Source organism: Phoca vitulina, unplaced genomic scaffold (assembly GCF_004348235.1).
Source record: "Phoca vitulina isolate PV1807 unplaced genomic scaffold, GSC_HSeal_1.0 scaffold16, whole genome shotgun sequence".
Classification (NCBI taxonomy): domain Eukaryota; kingdom Metazoa; phylum Chordata; class Mammalia; order Carnivora; family Phocidae; genus Phoca; species Phoca vitulina.
In genome coordinates this window covers 30,717,715-30,741,347 of record NW_022589719.1, presented here as the reverse complement: position 1 = coordinate 30,741,347, position 23,633 = coordinate 30,717,715, and positions in this window count along the sequence as shown.

The window sequence follows — 23,633 nt, the reverse complement described above, 5'->3', positions numbered from 1 at the left end:
CAAGACAGGGTGATCTTGGTGTAAGGGTAGACAAATCTCAGTGGGACGGAATAAGGAATCCAGAAAACAATTCAATGGGGAAAGGACAATCTACTGAGTAAAGTCCTGGAACAATTGCATATCTATATGGAAATGACTCTTCCTCACACTGCACACAAAGCTGAACTTGAAATGAGTCATAGATCTAAACATAAAAGCTAACACGATAAAACTTCTGGAGGGAAACAGGAAAAAAAAATCTTCACAACCTTTGGGTAGCAAAGATTTCTTAGGGAGCCCAAAGCGTGAGCCAATAAAAAATTGATAAATCAAACTTCAAGGAAATTTTCAATTTCCGGGCTTTTCAGAGGATTTTGTTAAAATAAAAAGGCAGGGGGACGCCTGGGTGGCTCAGTCGGTTAGGTGGCTGCCTTCGGCCCAGGTCATGATCCCAGAGTCCTGGGATCGAGTCCCACATCGGGCTCTTTGCTCAGCAGGGAGCCTGCTTCTCTCTCTCTCTCCCTCTGCTTGTGCTCTCTCTGTCAAATAAATAAAATCTTTAAAAAAAATAAAATAAATAAAATAAAATAAAAAGGCAGGGGCGCCTGGGTGGCTCAGTTGGTTAAGCATCTGCCTTCAGCTCAGGTCATGATCCCAGGGTCCTGGGATCGAGCCCCGCATCAGGCTCCCTGCTCAGCGGAGAGTCTGCTTGTCCCTCTCCCTCTGCCCTTCTCCCCTACTCATGCTCACACTCTCTCTCCTCTCTCTCAAATAAATAAATAAAGTCTTTAAAAAAAAATAAAATAAAAAGGCAAACCATAGGCTGGAAAAAAAAATATTTGCAATACGTGTATCTGTCAAAAGACTCGTATCCACAATAGGTAAGGTATTCTTACAACTCAATATGAAGATGACATGATTTTTCAGAATGGCGCAAAAGATTCAAACAGACTTTTCTCAAAAAAGAGATACAAATGGTCAATAAGTGTAAGAACAGAGGCTCAATGTCATTAGTTTTGTGGCAGATTCAAATTAAAACCCCATGAGACACCACGTCACACTGTTAGGATGGTTAAAATGGAAAAGACCAACAAACTCAAGTGTCGACAAGGATGAGATGCAGGTGGGACAGCCGCTGTAGAAGACAGCCTGGCATTTTCTTACAAGGTCAAACACACACTTACCAGTAATCCCACCCCTAGGTATTTTTTACCCAAGAGAAATGGAAACATATGTCCACACAAAAGCGTGTACTTAAATGTGCGTAGCAGTCTTATTCTTAATAGCGGAAACATGGATCAATCTCACAGACATGACGCTGAGCAAAAGCAACTAGACACAAATGACCGCATAAAGTGTGATTACATTTATATGAAATTCCAGAAAGAGTAAAAACCAAACTGTAGTGATAGAAAGCACGAACGGGGGGGCGCCTGGGTGGCTCAGTCGTTAAACGTCTGCCTTTGGCTCAGGTCATGATCCCGGGGTCCTGGGATCAAGAGCCCCTCATGGGCTCCCTGCTCAGCGGGGAGCCTGCTTCTCCCTCTCCCTCTGCCTCTCCGTCCCCAATCATGCTCTCTCTCTCTCTCAAATACATAAATAAAACCTTTTTTTTTTAAAAAAAAGATAGATGCCCGTCAACATATACAAATTATGTCTCATAAAGCTTATTTTATAAAATCCTATATTCTTTGTATTCCTCCCTAAGAAGCCCAGACACCGTGCTTATCTGATGCTCACATTCAGCAACTCTGAAGTGAGAATTTAGAAAAACTTGACTGGGTTGTAAAATGAGAAGATAAAGTGTGTGGAAAGGCCTTAAAAATGGTAACACAAAATGCAAATGTTAATTACAATTCCTTTTTATAAATGAGAAAAAATGAAAAAGAGTATAAAGCGGCTGGTGCCTCCCCCAGATCCTTGACCTGGAAAGATGCGTTCAGCCAAGGGCAGCCACCTCCCCTGGAAAAGCCTGGGAGGTCACGCCCCCCTCCAGGGCCACTGGCCCCAGGGGCGCTCTGGCTTCTTTGCCCACAACTGTGGGACAGCTCCGTGGTGCCACCCACACTCCAGGCTTCCGGGATCAGGCTGAGGCTGGGAGACCAAGGGCAACCACATGGTCCCCTCCCTGCTCCCTGCGCCCCCCACTCTTGAGAGCCCTCTCTCAATGAACCACCTGCTCAGGAAGCCCCATCTCAGGCTCCACTTCTGGGGAATCTGACCTAAGACACCAGGAAATAACACTTGGAAGGGCAGGGAAAGATCCAAGAGAAAGCAGAAGTCTACAAGAAAGCAAGGGATGGGGTCGCTCTTGGTCTCAGGGGCTGGGGCAGCTCCTCTGGAGAAGCCCTGAATCCACCATGTCCCTCCTCACCTCTCAGACCTTCCATGCCCTAGTTCCTGCAGGGTTCAAGGTTCTTGTCACTCCTTCCCCACACAGGCCGCCTGATCCTCATGTGCCTGACTGTCACGGTCACCTCCCCTACTCAAACCCATGGGACCCTGGAGGATGCTTCAGTCTCTGAGCATTCCCTGGGCCCTCCCTTATGACCCCATGGGGTCTCACGTTCCTCCTCTCCTTCCATCACAGCCACACCCCCAGCCAGGCCATGAGCCCCATGAGGGCAGGGTGGCCAAGAAGGGGTTTCAAAACTCATCAATCCCAGAATCCAAAAAGGTCAGGGTGGAGAAGTATTTATAAAAGGATTTCCTTGGAGAGAACTGGAAGTCCCACCTCCCGCCAAGTGTAATGAGGGAGGGGAAGGGGGAGGGGTATCAGCCTCCCCCTTCAAGCTTGGAGAGTCTGGGCCTCCCACAGAGCTTGATGGGGGGGGCCGCTGTTGGGGTCACACCATGAGGACAAGACTGTGGTGCTCCCCTGGCCCACTGACAAACGGGGACCAGCCTGCCTCCCAGAGTTGGTCCAGGCAGAAGAGGACGAGGGTCACGCATGTGGGGGCACGCTGGAGTCCCACCGATCAGCTGGAACAGCACGCAGGCCTCACAGAGGTGGGTTTCAGGGGGGCTACTTAAGTCCTAGGACCTGAGAAGGGAGACAACGAGCAGGGCACTAGAGGACACCCCCCCAGAGCACGGGGACCCTTGCCCTAGAGAGTCTCTCAGTCACCCATGTCAGCCCAGGAGACAAAGTGGCCAATAAATCCCAGCAGATCCCAGCACACTCATGGAGCTCCTGGGACCAGACAGTCATGCCAGGCCTTTCCTGCCCGCCCCACCCCCCGGCCCCAGCTGCTCCCTGGCCCACTCCCAGCTGCAGAGGGGAGAGGACGAAGACACAGCTCAGACCTCCTCCCTGCTGCCCGACGTCAGCCTGCAGTCATGACATGTCTTGGCTGGGAACAAAAAAGGACCAGTACATGGGACTAGAAACCTTGAATTTCCGAATTGAGACCTTGTTTAGACTTAAAGTGACCATAGGACATTCCTCCCCCGAGAGTGATTGGAAAAGTCATGGATCACCCAGATTTTCATCTCCCACTGCACTGGGCTGAACAATGTCCCCCCCCAATCCATGTCTACCCAGAACCTCAGAATGTAACTTTATTTGGAAATAGAGTCTTTACAGCTGAAATCGAGTTAAGATGAGTTAAAAAGGTTGGGGCCTAAATCCACTGAGCGGTGCCCTTTTAAGGAGTGTGGAGGGGAGAGGAATTGGGCCACAGACACACACAGAAGGAAGGCAGGTGAGGACACAGAGACACAGGGCAGAAGGTCACGTGCCGATGGAGGCAGAGACAGGAGAGATGCGTCTATGAGCCAAGTAACGCCAAGATCACAGGCAGCCACTGGAAGCTGGAAGAGGCTGGGGAGACGCCTCCCTGGAGCCCTTGGAGGGAGTGCGGTCCTTCCGGCCCCCCACTTTCAGACTTCAGCCTCCGGACCTACAAGAGTATAAATTGCTGTCATGAGCCCCCAGTTTGTGGCACTGTTACAACCCTCAGAAATTAACACACTCGCCATCTAAAGTTAGTGTCCCACTGGCTCGTTCCACAGCCCAGCCAACGGCAGGTGTCATGTGGTGCCCTCCGAGGCCTCGCTGGGCCCACTCGACAGAAGGGAGCCCCTGCCTGGGGCTGCCCTGCCCGCGGTTGGGTAGCTGCTGGTGGTATGGTTACCAAATCAGATGTGCCAACCCCATCCCTCCCCGGCGCCTGCGTGGAGGATTCGGAGACAATGTTGCCAGCCCCTGTTCCTCTCCTAGGGGCTGGCCCCAGATGTCCCATGACGCTCTCCACATTCAGATCCAGTTCATTGATGGGCATAAATCCAAGATGAGAGGCTTAAACAAGAGCCCTTGAATCTAATTAAAATCCTGCCAGCCACAAAGCTGGGGCTACTCCCAGGAAGTGTCCTCTGTGGCATTCCTAAGACCACATTCCCCTTCTCATCTCCGCGGAAAGTATGTCTCTGGCTTTTTTTTTTTGCCCATTCATTTGCGCTAGGCTCCTGTGTGCTTTAAACTCCAGATCTAGTTTGCTTGAGGGAATCAGGCCACTGAGACACCCTTCCAAATACCCACGTGGACCCGGATTTTCCCAAGTGACACTTCGTCGGCTCACAGATACCAGTGATCCACAGATAATGCCCAGAGGAGGAAAGCATCGCCAACAGCCTGGCTCATTAGGGGCCTGGGTGCAGCCTCTTGTCAGCGTTGGGTACCAAGTCTCTCCAAGTCAGAGGTGTGTCTTCCAATCAAATTAGTGCCCAGAGCAGATGGAAATGGATTTGAATTTCACAGCTAAGTGAGAAGGTCATACTTTTTCTATTTCAGAATGTATGGACTCTATTTCCCTTACCGGTATCAAGGACTTGGATTCTGCGTCTTTTTCTTTCTCGTTTATTTTATTTTTATTATTCATGTTAATAATGCCTTTCATACAGCTTACAAAAAGCCTTCCAAGAGAGCAGGGCCATACTCATTTTATAGACGAGATCCGTGCAGCTACTGCCTGGGAAATTTCCCAAAACCCCTGGTCTCTCATCTCCAATTCAAAGCTCTCCCCCCTATATTGCCTCTTCCAGAAGCTAATGAATGAAAATTTGTAGTGAAGGAAACTCAAGAGGCCATTTAATGAAATCACTTTGGGAAACCGGTCAGAATCTATGAACCAGAAAATTCCTTGCACGGAAGGCTAGTAAAAAGATCCAAGGAGAATTCCTCCGCCTCCCAAAGCAGTGGGACTCTGGAAGAGACTCCCCTGGTGACATCTGTCCCTTCTTCCAAACCAAATTAACAGAAGTGCAGCCTGTGCTCATGGTTTGCCCGCTCCTGGAGGATTCCTGGTGTGGACTGCAGAGGAATGCCGCGTCTACATCCAGTTCCCCACCCCCTGCCAGAGTCCTGACTCCCCAGAGAGGTAGAGAGACTGGAGAAGTCTGAAGATCCCCAGTTCCACTGTTCGCTCACTGTCACGGGCTGAATTGTGCCCCCCAAAGTCACATGTTGAAGCCCTAACCCCCATCCCTCAGGACGTGACTGTCTGTATTTGGACACCTTTGAGAAGTGACAAAGTTAAAATGAGACCATCAGAGTGGGCCCCAATCCAGTCTGACCAGTGTCCTTATAAGAAGAGGAAATTCGGGCCTTCAGAGAGACACCAGGGATGCACGCGCACCCAAAAAGACCACGTGAAGACACAGTGGGAAGGTGGCCATCTGCAGGCCAGGGAGAGCGGCCTCAGAAGATATCAGACCTGCTGACACCTTGATCTTGCACTTCTAGCCTCCAGAACTATGAGAACTGTGAGAACATAAATGTCTGTTGTTTAAGCCCCCCGGTTTATGGGATTCGGTTATAAAGGCCCTAGCAAACCAACACACTCAGCAGCTCATTTGAACATCCATGGCCTCAAGCTTCTGATCTGCCATAGGGATGGCTCCCTGCCCTCTTGACCTCACGGGGTCAATGTTGAGGAGCCACTGGAATCATGGACAAAAAAGTCTTTTGTAAGACACAAAGCACCAAACACCTGGGAGACTGGAGAGTATGGTGCCCAAGGGCAGCAGGTCCAAGGCTGGGGCTGCGGAACAGCTGGGGTCAGACACTCACAGAGCATCTGCCCCTGGCTTGAAATGAGCCTTGAAAGCCAGTGTGGTCTTTCAGGGACTAATTTTTACAAAAACCCTAAAAATGTCCATTGTCTTGGGCTCAACAATGCCACCTCTAGAAGATAAGCAGAGAAGTGAACTAATATCATGGGGAAAAAATCCTCCTCCGGGACAGAAGGGTATCCTGGAAGAGAGTGTCTGATTGGCCACTGTGCCTGGAAGGATGGATCTGCTCTCTGCTCTGACTCCTGGGCAGAAGCTCATGATTTGGCTCGGTGGTCAGTCAGTTTCAGAGCAAATGTGTGAGATTTCTTTTTTAAGATTTTATTTATTTATTTATTTAGAGCACATGTGAGCAGGGGGAGGGGCAGAGGGAGAGGGAGAGAAAGAATCTCCAGCAGACTTCCCACCGAGCGCAGAGCCTGACGTGGGGCTCGATCCCATGATCCTGAGATCATGACCTGAGCCAGAATCAAGAGTTGGACATGAGCCACCCAGGCGCCCCGAGATTCTTTTCTTCCATCAACTGCAATAGAATGAATGTCTGTATCTCCCCCAAATTCATATGTTGAAACCCCAATCCCAGTGTGATGGTATTTGGAGGTGGGGCCTTTGGGAGGTAATTAGGTCATGAGGGGAACCTTGTAAGAAGAGGCCAGAGAGAGCCAGCTCTCTCTTTCCTCCATGTGAGGATCCAATGAGGTCAGCAGTCTGCAACCGGGAGAGAGTTCTCACCAGAACCCGACTATATTGGTGCCCTGACCTCAGATTTTCAGCTTCCAGAACAGAGAGAAATATCTTTTTATGATATAAAAGCCACCCAGTCTGTGGTACGTTGTCATAGCAGCCTGAACTAAGACACCAACCGGCCGACACCAACGGGTGTCCTACGATTCCATTCAACTCTGACCCTATCTCCCTGAAGTTAGCATCCCATTCCAAAGTTAAAGGGCTCAAGACTGTCCCCACCTCAGACCCCAGTCACAAGCCTGAGCCTCCTATACTTCTGACCGATTGGCTATACATGGAAGGTTCCCACAACTCCTTCTGCAGGTTTGATATTTGCTAGAACAGCTCACAGAACTCAGGAAGGCACTTTACTTACTATTACTGGTTTATCACAAAAGATACAACTCAGGGAGAGCCAAGTGGAAGAGATGCACAGGGTAAGGTAGGGATGGAGGGGTGCAGAGCTGCCACGCCCTCTCCAGCTGAGCCCCCCTCCCAGCACCTTCATGTGTTCACCAACCCAGAGGTTCCTCAAGCCCCGCCATTTAGGGATTTTTATGGAGGATTCATCATATACATGTGATCAATTATTAACTCAATTTCCCACCCACCTCCCCTTCCCAGAGGTTGGGGGAGGGGAATGAAAGTTTCAACCTTCTAATCAAGGTTTGATCATTTTGGTGACTAGCCCCCATTCTGAAGCCATCTAGGGGTCCAGCAAGAGTCACCTCATTAAAACAAAAGATGTTCCTATCACTCTGGAAATCCCAAGGGATTTAGGAGCTCTGTATCAGGAATGGAACTGGGGATAAAGACCAAACATTTATTTTTTATTATGCCACAGTCAGGAGATAAGAAACAACAAGAGTAGAACACTGGTCTCAATGACATCTAGGAAAGGGGTATGTGGATGCTCTGAGCCTTGCGAGTGTTCCCCAAAGGCGGTCACTGTGGTGCAGGCTCGCAGGAAACAGGGTGCAAAGTGTTCCAAACTGAGGACCTAAATTTGCAGCCAAGCAAATCGTTTCTCACATGGATAAATTTTATAATACACTGTGGTGGTGCAGAGCAGGGAATTTGGGTAAATATGATTATTGGTTCTCTTAAGCAACACCAAAGAAGCCAGCTGGTTTAATTTACAATAAAATTTCAATTCACTGGTAACAGGATATATTAATGAAAAATTTGAAATTTTGGTATAATTAGATATCCATTTAGAAGGGAACAAAGTTGAATATCTACCTCACACCATAGACACAAAAATCCTAATCAAGTCAATATTCACACATATGTATTCACATATACAACAGTGATATGAAACATAGGAAGGTGTATTTATAAGTTTGGGCTGTGTAGTTCCTCTTTAGGCATAATATGCAAATTCAGAAGCCAAAAAGGCAAATCTTGGGTATTTGATTACATTAAAAATTTAATTTCAGTACAGCAAAAAACATTATAATTATAGCTAAAAAATAAATGACAGATGGGAGAAAATATTTGTGGCATATTTATTCATTCATCATTCAACAAACATTTAGTGAGCACCTACTATGTCCCAGGCACAATGCTAGATGCTCATAAAATTATTTTAAAAATATACACAAATTTGCATTTTGACTAAAATTTTTAATGTAAGTGTGACTAAACAAATGTTTATATACAAAATATGTGAAGTTATATACCTAAAATAAAACATTGAAAATAAACTACAAATATAAACAACAAAATAAAATAAATCCACAAGGGGCTCCTGAGTGGCTCAGTCAGTTGGGCATCCAACTCTTGATTTTGGCTCAGGTCAAGGTCTCAGGGTTGTGGGATCATGCCGATGTGCTGGGCATAGGATTCTCTCTCTGGGCGCCTGGGTGGCTCAGTTGTTAAGCGACTGCCTTCGGCTCAGGTCATGATCCTGGAGTCCCTGGATCGAGTCCCGCATCGGGCTCCCTGCTTGGCAGGGAGCCTGCTTCTCCCTCTGACCCTCCCCCCTCTCATGTGCTCTCTCTCTCTCTCTCATTCTGTCTCAAATAAATAAATAAAATCTTAAAAAAAAAAAAAAAAGGATTCTCTCTCTCCCTCTCCCGCTGCCTCTCCCCGTCCTGCTCATACACTCTCTCTCTCTTAAAAAAATAAAATAAAATAAAAATAAGAACAAAAAAATTAAAAATAAAGGCACACACACAAAAAAGATTTGTTTAATGTATGTTAGGATTAGTTTTGACTGCATATAAAAACTCAAAAAAGCAGTGGCTTAAACACAATAAAAGTACATTTCTCTCTCACACAAAAAGGTGTAGATGAAGGTCAGCCAGAAATGGTACAGCAGTTACATTGTCAACAGGGACCCAGCATTCTTCCTTCTTTCTGTTCCACTACTCCAGTACTTGGTGCCATCTTCAAGGCAGCCTCATGTTCCAAACTGGCTGCCAGAGTTCCAGCCATCCAATCAGCATTCCAGGCAGCAGAAAGGGGAAAGAAGGACAGAACAAAAGTGCATCCTCCCTACTGGATTGACTCCCCGCAAGCAGCCCTTCTGTCCTGCCAACATCTCATGGGCCACCCCCTGCTGCAAAAGAGGCTGTTTAATGTAGTTTTAGCCAGGTGCATTTTCACCACAAATACATTTTGGCTCTGCTACTAAGAAGGAATGGGAAAATTAGTACTGGATGACAACTAGAAACTTCTGCCACAGTAGACAAATACTAACAACAAAAGCTGGCCCGACAAAATTAAAATAAGAATTTATGGCAGAAAGCATTATTAAGCATACATAAATATACAACATAATGATAAAGTATACTATCATCCAAATCATGAATTTGCATGCACCTAACAACATAACTTTAATATGCACAAAGCAAAAACTGACTCATTTACAATGAGAAATGGAAGAGCCACAGGCATGAAGGAAGGACTTTGATAGGCAGATAAAAAATGTTGTAATAATTTATAATGTCTGAATAACATAATTCACAGCTTAATCTACTTCATGTATTCAGATGCAACAAATAGACAATATTGATTATTTTCAAGCACACACTGAACATATGTAAAAATTGACCATTCATGAGGTCACAGAGGAAGTCTTAAGAAATACCAAAAAATCTGTATCTTATAGGCCACAATCTCTGAGCACAATGCAGTTAAACTGGAGAACCCCCCCCCAAAATTTTTTTTTTAAAGATTTTATTTATTTATTCATGAGAGACAGAGAGAGAGAGAGACAGAGGCAGAGGGAGAAGCAGGCTCCTCGCGGAGCAGGGAGCCCGATGTGGGACTCGATCCCAGGACCCTGGGATCATGACCTGAGTCGAAGGCAGACGCTTAACCGACTGAGCCACCCAGGCGTCCCCCCAAAAAAATTTTTTTAACCCCACTCATTTAGAAATAAGAAATGAACCTTTAGATTATAGAGGATTATAATCTAAATTATAGATTATAACTCTAGATTATAAAGGAACCTACAAATACATGACAAAATATTGAGAATTGGATGTTGACAGAGCTACTGCTTTTCAAAATTTGTGGGATGCAGCTAAAGTGCACAGCTACTTAGTTCTAAATGTATACACTTAACTGTGATATATTTTTTAAAAACAATGAAGATTGAAAACAATGACTGAAACAGTCAACTCGGGAAGCTAGAAAAATATTAAAGAGAAAACCAAAGAAAGTAGAAGGAATGACATAAAAATGGTAAAAGAAAACCTGACGAAATAGGAACTTTTAAATACTGGAGATAATTAGTGTCACTGGAGACTGTGAATTCCCTGCCTCTGAGGCTTCCTTCCAAGGGGAAGGAGGAACTGGTCAGGCCCCTGTGCTCTCCCTCCCTCACCTTACACCTCCTGGGGGACAGGAGCGCCCCCCTCCCAGGTTGGACACAGAAGCTAAGCATGTATGAACCCACTTCTTCTCTTCTCTCTCAATCTCTCTTTCCCCTCTGTCCCCCTCCAGCCAAGAATGTGTTCACTGTTGCTCTTGACCACAGACTAAGTTGAGCATAAAAGCCTGTCTCTATGGGACAAAGTGTGGGTTGCCGTTTCTCAACCCTGTGAGTAAGTGGGCACATGAGTCTGTCTCACTCTGGGCTTTGGTCCTGGAAGGGCCTTTGCCCTCATCTATAAGTTTCATTCTCCTGTATCAACCTCATCAATAATAAGGATGATGATTTGGTGCTTCCCTTTTGTCTGGTTCTCAAATCATCTGTAAATCCCATAAGACAGATGATATTTATTGGATTTCCAAAAGCTGATTTCTTTAAAAGACCAATAAAATAAACTTTGTGCAAGTCCAATCAACTCAAAGAGTCAAGTCATAAGCATGAGGAACAAAACAGAGATCATAACAATTATTATAATAGGGGTGTTTTAAAATAATATAAAAGACAGACCCCACTTATTTAGGAAGACAGCATAGCTGATATGCCAGTTGGACAAAGATTGCACAAGAAAAGAAATTTATAAACTGATTTCACTGTTTGACATACATGTAAAAATCCTAAGTAAAATATAAGCAAAAAAAATTCATTATGTGTTTTTTAAATGCATACATCATGACCAAGTTGGGATTATCCTAGGCATGTAATGGCCAATTTTTGGAAAATATTTCGATAGAATTTGCCACATTAACAGAGTAAAGAAGAGATGACATCACCATCTCAGTAGATGCTGAAAAACAGGTAATAAAATTCAACACTTATTCATGATGCAAACGAAAAATAGAAAGAAATTCCCTTAGTTTGATCAAGGAAATCTACTAAGAACTCATAGCAGAGAGCAGATTATTATGCTTTAATGTGAAAACATTAAAAGCATAGTCATTAAAATTGAGGAATAAAATAAGGATACCAGCCAACACCCTCTATCTGATATTGTGCTGGAGATCCTAGCCAATTCAGTAGGATAAGAAAAAGAAATAAACAGACAATAATAGGAAAAAAAGAGCCAAAACATTGTGGTTCTTTGTTGATAATATGATTGTCTACATTGAAAATCCAAGAGCTTCTATAAACTTTGAAAAGTAATAGAAGGGTTGCTAGATACAAGAGCAACATAAAAGATCAATAGTAATATTCTATGCCTGGCAATAACCAGTCAGAAAATACAATACCAGAAGGTATTGCTTACAAGAGCAGTAAAAACCACTAGGAATTGAGATTAAAAGAGAGAAGGTGATGCGTAAGACCTTTATGGAGGAAACTGCAAAATATTACTGTAGAACACAAGATAAAGATATATAGCATGTTCATGAATAGAAAGACTCAGAATCATAAACATAACAATTCTCCCCAAATTAATCTATAAAGTTAATACAATTCCAATCAAATTCTGAATGGGCCTTTTCAGGGAACCTGATAATATAATCCTAAGATGCAGCTGGGATAGTAAAGGCTCAAGGATAGCCAAAACTTTTGAAGGAGAACAACAAATGGAGGTAAGGGGCGGGATTTGTCCCTACCAGGTAGCAAGACTTATAAAACTATGATAATTAAAACGGCACCTGGGTGGCTCAGTCAGGCGTCTGACTCTTGATTTCTGCTCAGGTCATGAGATCGAGTCCCACTTCAGGCTCTGCACTTGGCGGGGAGTCTGCTTGAGATTCTCTCTCTCCTCCCTCTGCCCCTCCCCCACCATGCACTCACTCTCTTTTTCGAATAATAAATAATTAATTTTTTTTTAATCTATGTGATAGTAATACAGTGATAGACAAATACACCCAGAATGTGAACCCAGAAATTTGATATAATAAAGTTAATAAGAAAATGGATGGACTATTTAATAAATTATACGAGGCCAACTGGTTGGCCACAAAACAAACGTAGGTCCCAGCCTCACACCGTAGTGGACGCGGGGGCCCTGCCACATCCCCTGCACACTCTTGAGGCAGACCCACAGAGGGTCCACCTGCAAACACCTCTGAGACCCACGGGCTTCTACTCACCCTGCAGGAACAGCAGGCCGGAAGGGCAGGCTGAGTTAATGTCCTAGGAATGGCGCTCAGGAGGCGATCGGCAGAGCTAAAGGATGAACACCGCCCCTTCTTTGCCCCTGAAGCAAGATAATTGTCTCCCCGAGGTCCCCAATGGGACTGAGTCTCATTTGTCCTCAGTGGTACCTGGTCATCAGCATGTACTTCCTTGCCCTTCCCCTCCCTTCCCCTCTCCCCTGCTGGCGCACAAATCTTGGTCTCAAGTCAGCTCCTGGAGGAACCAAACCTAATATAACACCATACAAAAAAAAAGGGACAAGATCCACTAGAGTCTCAAATGCAAAAAGATGAAAATCAAAGTTTTAAAACATTTATAAGAAGAAAATGTAGGAGAACCCGTTTATGATCTCTGCACAGGGGAAGCATTTCTTAAACAAGATGCAGAAAACACATCCTAAAAGAAAAGATTGATAAATGGGATGACAGTAGAATGCGGTATTTCTGTTCAACAAAAGACTCCACAAAGTGAAAAACCAACTATAGATTAGGAAAAGATATTTGAACAGTACTAAAGGATCATGACCGGAATATGTATGAACATCCTAGAAAGAATAAAAATAAGACAAAACGAGAAAATGAACTAAGGACAGAAATTGGAAATCCATAAAATAAAAAATGCAAATGGCCAAGAAACATAAAAATATGTCTTACCTCAATAATGCTTAAGGAAATACAAGGTAAAGCAATGAGATCATCATATTTAATCTACCAGATTGGCACCATTTCAGAAGATGTGAACGGCGTGGGCGAAGGGCGTGCTCAGCACCTGCAGCGAACAGGAATCAAAACCTTTTGGGAGAACAATTTGGTGACATCCAAAAATGTGTGAAATGCTTATACCCTATGACCCAGCCATCCCACTTTTAGAAATGTATCCTACAGAAATAATAGCAAGAGTGTATAAAAAATATGTTAAAGGGTATGTTTTTCTGCATTGCTAGTAAATAGAAAAATCACAAAGAAAACCTAAATGTCTCTCTATAAGGAATTTTAAAATAAATGAAACTATACAATTCAGTCATTACAAGTAAGGGGCAAAGTGTGCTGTGTCCATACAATGCAATATTATTCAGCCTTAAAAAACAGAAAAGACATTCTGACACATTGATGAACCTGAAAGATGTTATGCCCTATGAAATAAGCCCATCGCGATAGGACAAACACTGAGTCCTCAGACAGGAGGTCCATAGAGTTGCCAGGTGCATAGAGACACAAAGTAGGATGGTGGCTGCCAGGGTCTGAAGGGAAGGGGGAATGGGAGTTCGTGTTTCAAGGGGACGTAGTCTCAGTATGGGACAATGAGAATGTTCTGGAGGTGGATAGAGGTGATGGTTGCATAACAATGTGAATGTATGGGATGCCATTCAAGGGCACACTTAAAATAGTTAAGATGGTGTGTATATGTTCTCTACATAACATACATATGTGTTACGTGTATTTTACCACCTTTTTTTAAAAAAAGATTTTATTTAATTATTTGAGAGAGAGCGCGTGCGCATGAGCGGGGGGGAGGGGAGAGGGAGAGGGAGAAGCAGGCTCCCCGCTGAGCAGGGAGCCCGATGTGGGACTCAGTCCCAGGACTCGATCCCAGGACCCTGGGATCATGACCTGAGCCGAAGGCAGATGCCTCACTGACTGAGCCACCCAGGCGCCCCAAAGCCTAGGGTTTAAAAAGAGGTGAATCATTTAGCATGGGGTCGTGGTCATGAGACAGAAAGTCGGCGCTGTGTTCCCGGGGGTAGAGGAGAGAGAGGCCGTCACGGAAACTGCACGAGGATGTCAGGAAGGAAATCAGTACCCCGCGTGGCCAGCGTGGCCCACGTGGCCGGCATGGCCGGTGCTGAGAACAGGCTGTGGGAGTGCAGTCTCTGGGCCCCTTCTCCCTGCCCTGAGACAAACACCCCCAGGGCACCGTGGCTCTCAGACAGTATCGGCTCCCCGTTTCCAGATCCAAACCCCCCCGGCTTCGGTCACTACTATGCCTGCGACCAGGTACCACCCCAATTCTCTGTTCTATCTAAGGCCAAGGCTTGGCCCTGCTGCAGTCGGGAAGCTGTCGGTGGTGGGGGTGCGTCTGTGTGTCTGTCTGTGTCTGTCTGTCTGTGTGTGTGTCTGTGTGTCTGTCAGTGTATCTGTGTCTGTGTGTCTGTGTGTGTCTGCATGTGGTGGGGAGAGAGGAGCTTCTTATTTTTCACATATTGTTTTTTAAATTAAGGCAAAATTCACAGAACAGGAAATTAACTGTTGTGAAGTGTATGCTTCGGGGCATTCGGTGCGTCACAAGGTCGTGCAAACACCCCTCTGGTTCTAAGCGCTGTCACCACCCCGGAGAAAACACTGTGCTGTTAAGAGTGAGGCCGGGATTAGAAAACGCATCATTTCTCAGGGAACAAGCTATGGCCGAAGCTCGAAGGGAGTGAGGGGGAGGGCAGAGCAGCGGGGTGCTGGGTGTGGGCTCGGGGTGGGCCGAGGGCCTCCATGCTCTGACCCGGGAGAGCTCGCTGCACTGCAGGGTCAGCCCCAGCCCGAGGCCGGCTCCTGTCACCCCTTGTCTAGCAGCGTGGGCTGCAGGCCGCGGCCAGGGAGGGAGGTGGTGTGACCTCCCAGGAAGGCAGCTCCATCAGCGGGGGTCAGTTGTGCAGAGAAGAAGGGACGCGCTGAGCCTCTCTGGCCACAGTCGAGGTCCGGGCCACGCTGGCCAGAAGGCGACCGGCACGGGCATCGCCGGCCTCCACCACAGGCCACCCCTCGAGACACTCAGGCTCCTGCTTCCTGCATCGGGTCGCCTCCCCGGGGCTCTGTCTCTCTTGTGCAGTTGTCAAAACTCCTGGGGAAACTCCAAGGGGTGGGTGAGCGGGGAAAACCGAGGCCCCGCCCCTGCACTTGACCCTGAGGTCTTCGCTGACACTGTCGCCCTCCCCCACTTCTTCCCTGGGGCTGGGGGCCTCACCTGGGGGGGCGCTCTGGACTCCCATCCCCTCCAGCCATGGTTGCTGTCTGTGCCACACATATCCCCTTCCTTGTCCCCATGTCCTGTCCCCACCTCCTGTCCCTGTGACACAGCAGTGTCCCTGCTCCTTGTAAAGACTGGGCTCTCTCCCCACTGCTGGAGGGGGCGCTCCTTCTGCACCTGCGGCGCTATGGCGTGGGGCCCAGACGGACAGGCTACTGCAGTGCTAAGTTTAGTGGGACCCTTACGTGGCCCTGTGGAAACACACACACGTGCATGCATGCACACACACACACACATGCACGCGTGCTCACACACACTCACATCTGGAACCAGGACCTCTAGACACACAAAGCCTGAAGGACGTGGGGACCCAAGGCACAAATTCCCTAAGTGGGTCACAGGGGTTGGCATGAGTAGAGCCACTCCCACGGCCGCCCCGAGCCTTCCAGAGCGGACACAGCCTCGCCAGGCGGCGTAGATCATGGAACCATCTCACCTTGAAAGATCCGTACGGGGCCGTCCCCCTGCTCTCCCCGGCTGCCAGTTCTGGACAGGGCGGTCTGAGTAGGAGCACCGGATCCATGATCCCGTGCCTGCTGCCGTCCCTCCTTTCCCATAAAGTGAACCCGTTGGTCGTGGGTGGTGTTATGCATGCTCCCAAGCCAGTGAGCCAGCCTCCCCTGAGCCCGTGGACCGAGGTGCTGGCCCCGGCCCTGAAAGTAAGGAATGCAAGCCCCCTGCCCCAGAACCAAGTGCATGGACCTCAGTCAATCACTGCCCTTTGCAGGATGAAATCAATTTGCCACCAAGTGGCTGGCTCATCACCTCGAGGGGATGGGTCCATCCTGGGAGCTCAGAGCCCACCTCACTTGCTGGCAGGCCAGACGCTTGGAGGTGGCAGTAAGTGGCAGCTTCAGTGAGTAGGGGCACGCTGTCCTGGGCCCAGGCCTGGCCTCCAGCTCTGCCACCATAACTGCTTCTCTTCGTGAGCCCGTGGCCCGAGCATTGTGCCAGCCAAGGACAACGGCCGGCTGGGCCACCTCGTCCACTCGCTTGTTTGGTGTCTCGGTTGCACCAGACGCTCTCTGGCGCTAACGTGAGACCAAGAGCTTCCCGCTTTGTGCCCTCCCCCAGGCCCCTTTATCCCCAGTCCTCCCATCCTGCTCGTTGCAGACTCGACCAAGCAGTCCTGCCACTGTCCACGAGCCCATGCGCATCCTGAGTCCACCCAGTGTTGATGGCTAGCACCCCGCCCGAAGCCCTGCCCGCTGTCTCGTGGGCCCGCCCTGAGAGCTCACACCAATGTGTCCAGCCGACCCCTGCACGAGCTGACCTCAGCCTTTTCTCTCCTTGCGGCCGGCCACAGGTGTGAGCTGCCCCCAAGGTGTGAGCTGCAAGGGGCTTCCGTGTAACAGCAGTTGGTGGCATGGGAATCGGGGCCACCTGTCCTTTGGGACTTGTGTGAGCCCAGGCCCTGATGGGCTGCTTCCATCTTATGACAGAGGCCTTGGCCCTGTGTTCGGCGAGTGATTCATCAGCTCAGCTGGCTCACTGGCTTGGGAGCCACTTGGTCACCGGATGTCCCCTGGTCAGATGCTCAGTTTCCACCAGGCCCAGGGGCATGCCAGGAGCCCTTCTCCGCTGCAGATAGCATGGCCTTGTTCCAGCCCCTCCCGATCCGCACGGTGGCTTTCCTGTGGGAGCTCTCCACCTAGCAACCTTCTCTGCTAGGGACACCTCGAGTGCCATCGGGTCTGACAGGTCACATGCCTCAGACCTCACTGCAGCTCCAAATCTGCAGCCTTCCTTGTTGCCTCGTCAATGGGCCAAAGCAGTATTCTCCAGCATTGACATGCTGCCCCCAAACCCAGAGGCCCACCAGGAGTTGTGCTTCTTTCTGATTGGTGAAAGGTACTCGGTGCAATGAGCCACCCTTTGCTTTGGAGCAGATGACCTGACATGCCCAGACCTCCCTCCAACCTCTAGAGCACATATATTCTACCAAAGCTTCCAACACACCTACTACGTCTTGCTCATCGGGTCTGATTAACATGCTGTTGCCGACAGAGCGGACCAACATGGCCAACCGTAGGCTGTCCAGAAGGGCGGGGTCCCATTGAACTATACTGTGATGGACAGCAGGAAAATTCCCAGAGCTCTGGGGTAAGGCCATGCATGCATATGTTGGCCAGATGAATAGCCACATCCCATATGGACAAGATGATGTTAACCAGCTCTGACAGAGATGTTACATCCTCCACAGAAGCTTCACTGGGGGCCACTACTTGGTTGAGTCTCTGCTTAGCCACTGTCATCTGCCATGATCCATCTGGTTTCTGCAGGGGCCAGACTGGTGCACTCAACAGGGATGTGATAAAGACCCTTCCTTCTGCATCTTCTAAGTCTCTAAAGATGGCGCCAACCTCTATTATTCCTCCAGAAACGCAATATTGATTTCGATGTGCTCACTTTGGTGGCATGGGGCCGGGGGAAGAGGACCTAGGAGGGCTGTCTAAGGAGTTCCACTGGCCTTTGCTAATACAATAGCTCAAGCTCTGTAGCTAAAGGAACAGACATAAAGGTTCTGTTAACTGCTAACTGCTAAGTATTTCATTTCATTTACACGTTCAGGGACCAGGGAAATGACCACCAAGGGGGCCTCTGGATACAACAGGCCCATCGTGGGATGGACTTCAGCCAGGAATCCATGTATGACCAGGTCCCCCCCGCACTCTTCTCACCACTACATCATGGCCCCCAGGTATCGGGGCATCAATGTCAATTTGGACCCTACATCCAACAGCCCTCGAATGATCTGGGTAGCCTGTTGCAGCAGCCCTGGGGACGTGCCACTCAGCTCTCCCTTCAAGAGAGAACCTGCCAAGGGGTGCCTGGCTGGCTCAGTCAGAAGAGCGTGCAACTCTTGATCTTGTGGTTGTGAGTTCGATCCCCACAGTGGTGCAGAGGTTACTAAAAAAAATGAATAAATAAATTTTAAAAAGAGGGAGAGAGAGAGAGCCTGCCAGAAGGCAGTCAGCTCCCCGCCTCCACAGTGGGGCCACCATGTTGGAGCCAAGGCCATGCACTCCCTCCCCCTGGCCACTCCCAGTCAATGACTATACACAGCAGGAGCCAAGGGCCTGGCATTCTCTTCATAGTGTGGGACTCTTCTAAAGGGCAACCTTTGCGTTCTGACTCCCTCGGGGCCACACTGCAGGTGGACTTCTCCCCTGTAATCCTCCTTCCTTCCTCATCTCCTTTCACAGGTACCAGTTGGCTTTTTGAAGCCACTCCTGCTCCCTCCCTGGGCCTTTCACAGGTGATGCCCCTACAAATCTCTCACCCCTCTCACGCCAGCTGTTCATTCCCAGAGGACCGGAACTGACACACAACCTTGCCCCAAGGATGGTTACTAGACTGAATGGCTGGAGCTTTTTGTTATGGGTTGAATTGCATCCCCCTCAAAATATGTTGAAGTTCTAGCCCCCCACCCCAGTACCTGTGACTGTGACCTCATCTGCAAATAAGGTCTTGGTAGATGATCAAGCTAAGTTGAGGTCATTAGGGTGGGCCCTAATCCCATATGACTGCGTCCTGATTAAAAGGAGAAACTTGGACACAGAGACACACACACGGGGAGAAGGCCACGTGAAGCTGCAGGCAGAGATCAGGGTGATGCTTCCACAAGCCCAGGATTGCCATAGATTGCCGGCTAACCCCCAGAAGCTGGGGGAGAGGCTTGGACCAGATTCTCCCTCACATCCTTCGAAAGAAACCAACCCTGCCAATCCCTTGATTTCTGACTTCTGGCCTCCAGAACTACTAGACAATAAATTTTTGTTGTTTAAGCTGCCCCGTTTGTGATATTTTGTTACAGCAGCCCTAGCAAACTCATACAGTGCCTTTGGGAAAAGACTGGAAAAAATCACTCTCTCTGTTTGCCATGATATCTCAGGGTCCTTCTTTATGGGACCTACCCTTTCGTTAGTTGATGGATTCTGAGTTTAAGAACTTGTTCAAGTTTGGATAAAGGATCATTACCTTCCATTGAGGCAACTGACCTCCACCCCCTGCTAATTCATTCTTGATCACTTTTTCTTCTTTTTCCCTCTCCCTCTGTCTCTCCCCCCAACCCTGGTGTGCACTCTTTCTCGCTCTCTCTCTAAAAAAAAAGAGAGGATCCCAAGCAGGCTTCATGCCCAGTGTAGAGCCCGATGCGGGGCTTGATCTCATGACACTGAGATCATGACCTGAGCTTTAACCCACTGAGCCATCCAGGCACTCCAACTTTTTTTTAAGATTCTATTTTTTTTAAGTTTTCTCTACATCCAACATGGGGCTCAAACTTACAACCCTGAGATCAGAGTCACATGCTCTACCCACTGAGCCAGCCAGGCGTCCCATTCTTGATCACTTTTGATATACATTAAACAGTAACCTCACTGGCTGCCCATGTATCTCGCCCCTGGAAATGTCATGTGCATTAGTCATCTCCATAGGTCCTTGCAGTCATCTCCATAGGCAGCCCTTGGCTGCCACCCCAACCTTGCTGTCCTTTCTGGTAATTGTATCCACCTTGCTTGTGACAGTTAAGCCTGGCATTATGGGATCCTCTCATCTCCATCGCTACTAGGGAATTCAGTTCCATAGCAGCATCTCCACTGTCAGCCCCAGGCTACAGAGGACAGTGCCCCCTGGGCTTCTCAATGATGCTGGTGTCTCCTCCCCTATCCATTCCTTATCACCTTCATAAAGAAGTACGTTTGCCCAAGGAACTTAGTCAGACACTGGGTTTTCCAGTCTACAATAGAAGACCCAAACTGGCTTGCCCACTTCTCTGAGCCTCTGCATACCTTCCTCTGTGGTCTGCCACAGCTGTTCAGCACCTGCTTCCTTGAATGGGCACCATCACGACTCCCAATGTTCTGAGAACTATCTCTCAAGAGCCTTTCCAGGTGTCAAATCTGAGAGAGCCTTTCCATACTGTTAAATTCTTCAATATTCTGCTATATTCAGCTTCCCTTGACCTGGCACCTTCAGAGTCCACTCCTGGGAATGTTCTCCCAGTCTCTGCCCATCCCTGTAGGCTTACTCCTGTAGCTCCTTGATTCATTCCTCTTGTCCCTTAACAAGCAAAACACTCCCCTGGTCAGGTCACGTTGAGATGTGATTGCACTTTGGGGTCTGGTGGCCAGGAGAGGAGGTGGGAGCAGATCCTGAAGAGGGTAAGCCTTGTCTGGAAGGGGCAGTTATGCGAGGTTTCTGTATGGTCTTTAAACAAGAGGGAGACTTCTATCTTCCAACAGGATGAGTGGGCCACTTTAGCAGTCCAGAGAGTACAGGAGGTCCGGGGTTCAAGGTTGTCAAGTTCATCTCCCTGATAGCTCCATCCCAGGACTCAGGTCCCCACCCCACCCCCTTGGGGCCCTGATTTTGGAGGAGAGACGTCCCCAGGCTGGGATTCAGCCTTCTCTGAAATTCTATTACAGTTAAGTCCTGAGCCTGTCTCCAGCTGTCTGCCCTCTGGCTGTAGTAAAGTTTCCTTAAATACTGCAAAGGAATCCTCCTGATTTTGCTTTAAATTGGTGATCAACGTCCTGAGCTTGTCATTTTCTTTTCTCAAATCATCAATGGTACCCAGCAACAGCCTCCCTGTTCCGAAGTCCTTAGGATTATTATTTTCCCCAATGTCTTTCAAGCCCCAGGGATACTGCACAAGCCACAACATTCCCTGCCACCTGAGTCCTGTCCCAGGTGACCAAGATAGAAGCTGAGCATCTGGGACCACCAGGGCTCCACTTCCCACCAGGGGGGAGGGGAGGGGCCCTCAGCGCAACTGAAAAGGAAGGCATCCAACTGCAAAATCCCATCTTTGGTGTTTGCCTCCTAGGACCACTTTCAACACTACCTGCCTTCGGTTGTCTAGAAGCAGAGCCTGAGACACGGTTTTTCAGTTTTTAGGGAGCAGGGATTTGCCAGGGGGAGCTCCTTGGGACAAGAGTGAGGGAAGCAGGATAGGGAAGAGGGGAAGGTGAGTAATGACACCATTTCAGACGAAGCTCAGCCTTGACCTGATGCACAAATTGAACCATGAACTTATCCCGGTCTGAGGTGAGGGAACAGCTTCTTACACCCTGAATCAGTTGGCCACAGGCTATGGGCTGTCCCCTGAACCTTCCAGGCATTGTGGCTCCGTCAGCCCAGAACATTTCTCCAGAGAAGGCACACCAGCTGGGAGAGGGACCTGGTGGGGACACCACCAGTGGCTACTGGAACTGCAACCCTCTCTTCTGCTACCTCAGCCCAAATCACCGGTCAATCACCATTTCATTGTCTCTGGTGAGAACCAGTCACCTACCCAACGTGTCCCCCAAGCTGCAGGAAACACAGACCAAGCTCCAAATTCCCACTCCACTCATGCCCTCTCTGACCTCTTTGATAGACTGGAGGGGAGTCATCTAGGAGTTCCAAGGTGGGTTCTCCATGACCAACTTTGCAAGGAAGAAGGATTTGCATGTCCTTGTTTGCTTAAAGCCTCCATCAAAGACAGCCAGCAAGTCTGAAGTTAACACCCTGTCGTCTTAGTGTGTGAGCTACATCTGATTCCAGCTTTCCACTCCTCTCCCCTGATCCTCTGCCCCAGGGCTTACCCACCCTCATGCCCCAAAATCAGCGGAAACATAGGCCAGAGCTCCATCCCATCCCCCCAGCACCGCCCAAAGCCAAACCGGGAGGAACACAGCAGGAGAGCACGCCACCTAGTGGACGCCAAGGGCAGCGGAATCTGCAAGTGGTTGACAGTCGGCGGGACTGCGACCCAGGGTGGGGTGGGGCCAAGGGGCTGGGTGGCAAAGGACACAAAGGGAGGAGATTTGGGAAAGTGGGGGGACCAAAGCTCTTCCGTGGGACTGTCATGAACCCCACCCCAGGCTGCCTCTGCCTACCATAAGGGAGCATGTTGGCCCAACCAGGACACAATGTCGTCTCTGCCCCTCCCCTGACTCTTGGGAGAAATTCCTGAGCATTCCAAAAAGAGTCACTTAAAATCTATATGGGTCTGATATTCACTTTATCCCAAGAAAACAGGGAAGAAAAAATTCAGAAAGGGGAGAGGGCGTGCCCTCTCCATAGTAGCCTGGGGGGTATGGACCTACTCCCTCAACATGGCCTCTCAGGCAGCAAAAAGGATAAGTGAGCTGCCTGGCAGCCAGAGGTGGACATGGAAGGTCAGTACTCCAACCTTCCCGTCTCCAGCCACCCCTCGAGGGGCAGAGAGGAGGCCGCCTCCACACGGGTAATGTGCCTCCGCTGTGTGTAGATATATGCTCTTGTCAGTGCATTAAAGGTCTGGAAAAAACTGTCCCCAACTGTTAGTAGAAGCTCTCACGGGGAGGGGAGTGGTGTTGAGGGGACCGAAGACAGAGCTTTCACTTCTTAATTTACACGCTTCCCCAAAAATGTGGTGGGATCATGGGTGGATTTTACTTCCAGTTTTGACCTCTTTTTGTATTTTTCAAGTTAAATAGCATGTGTATCATAAAGGTGGAAGGTGTGGTGGTTGCCCGGGGCTGGGGGGAGGGGAGGATGGGAGGTTAGTGTTTAATGGGGACAGAGTTTCTGTTTTACCAGCTGAACAGTCATGGCGATGGACGATGGGGATGGCTGACCAGCATCGTGCAGGGAGTTAACACCTCTGGACACCTAAAAGTGGTTAAAAAGGGGAATTTTGTTGTGTGTATTTTACCACCACGAAAGAAAGAACGAAAGAAAGAAAAAGAAAGAAAGAAAGAAGAAAGAAAGAAAGAAAGAAAGAAAGAAAGAAAGAAAGAAAGAAAGGAAGGAGGAAAGAAAGAAAGAAGAAAGAAAGAAAGGAAGGAAGGAAGGAAGGAAGGAAGGAAGGAAGGAAGGAAGGAAG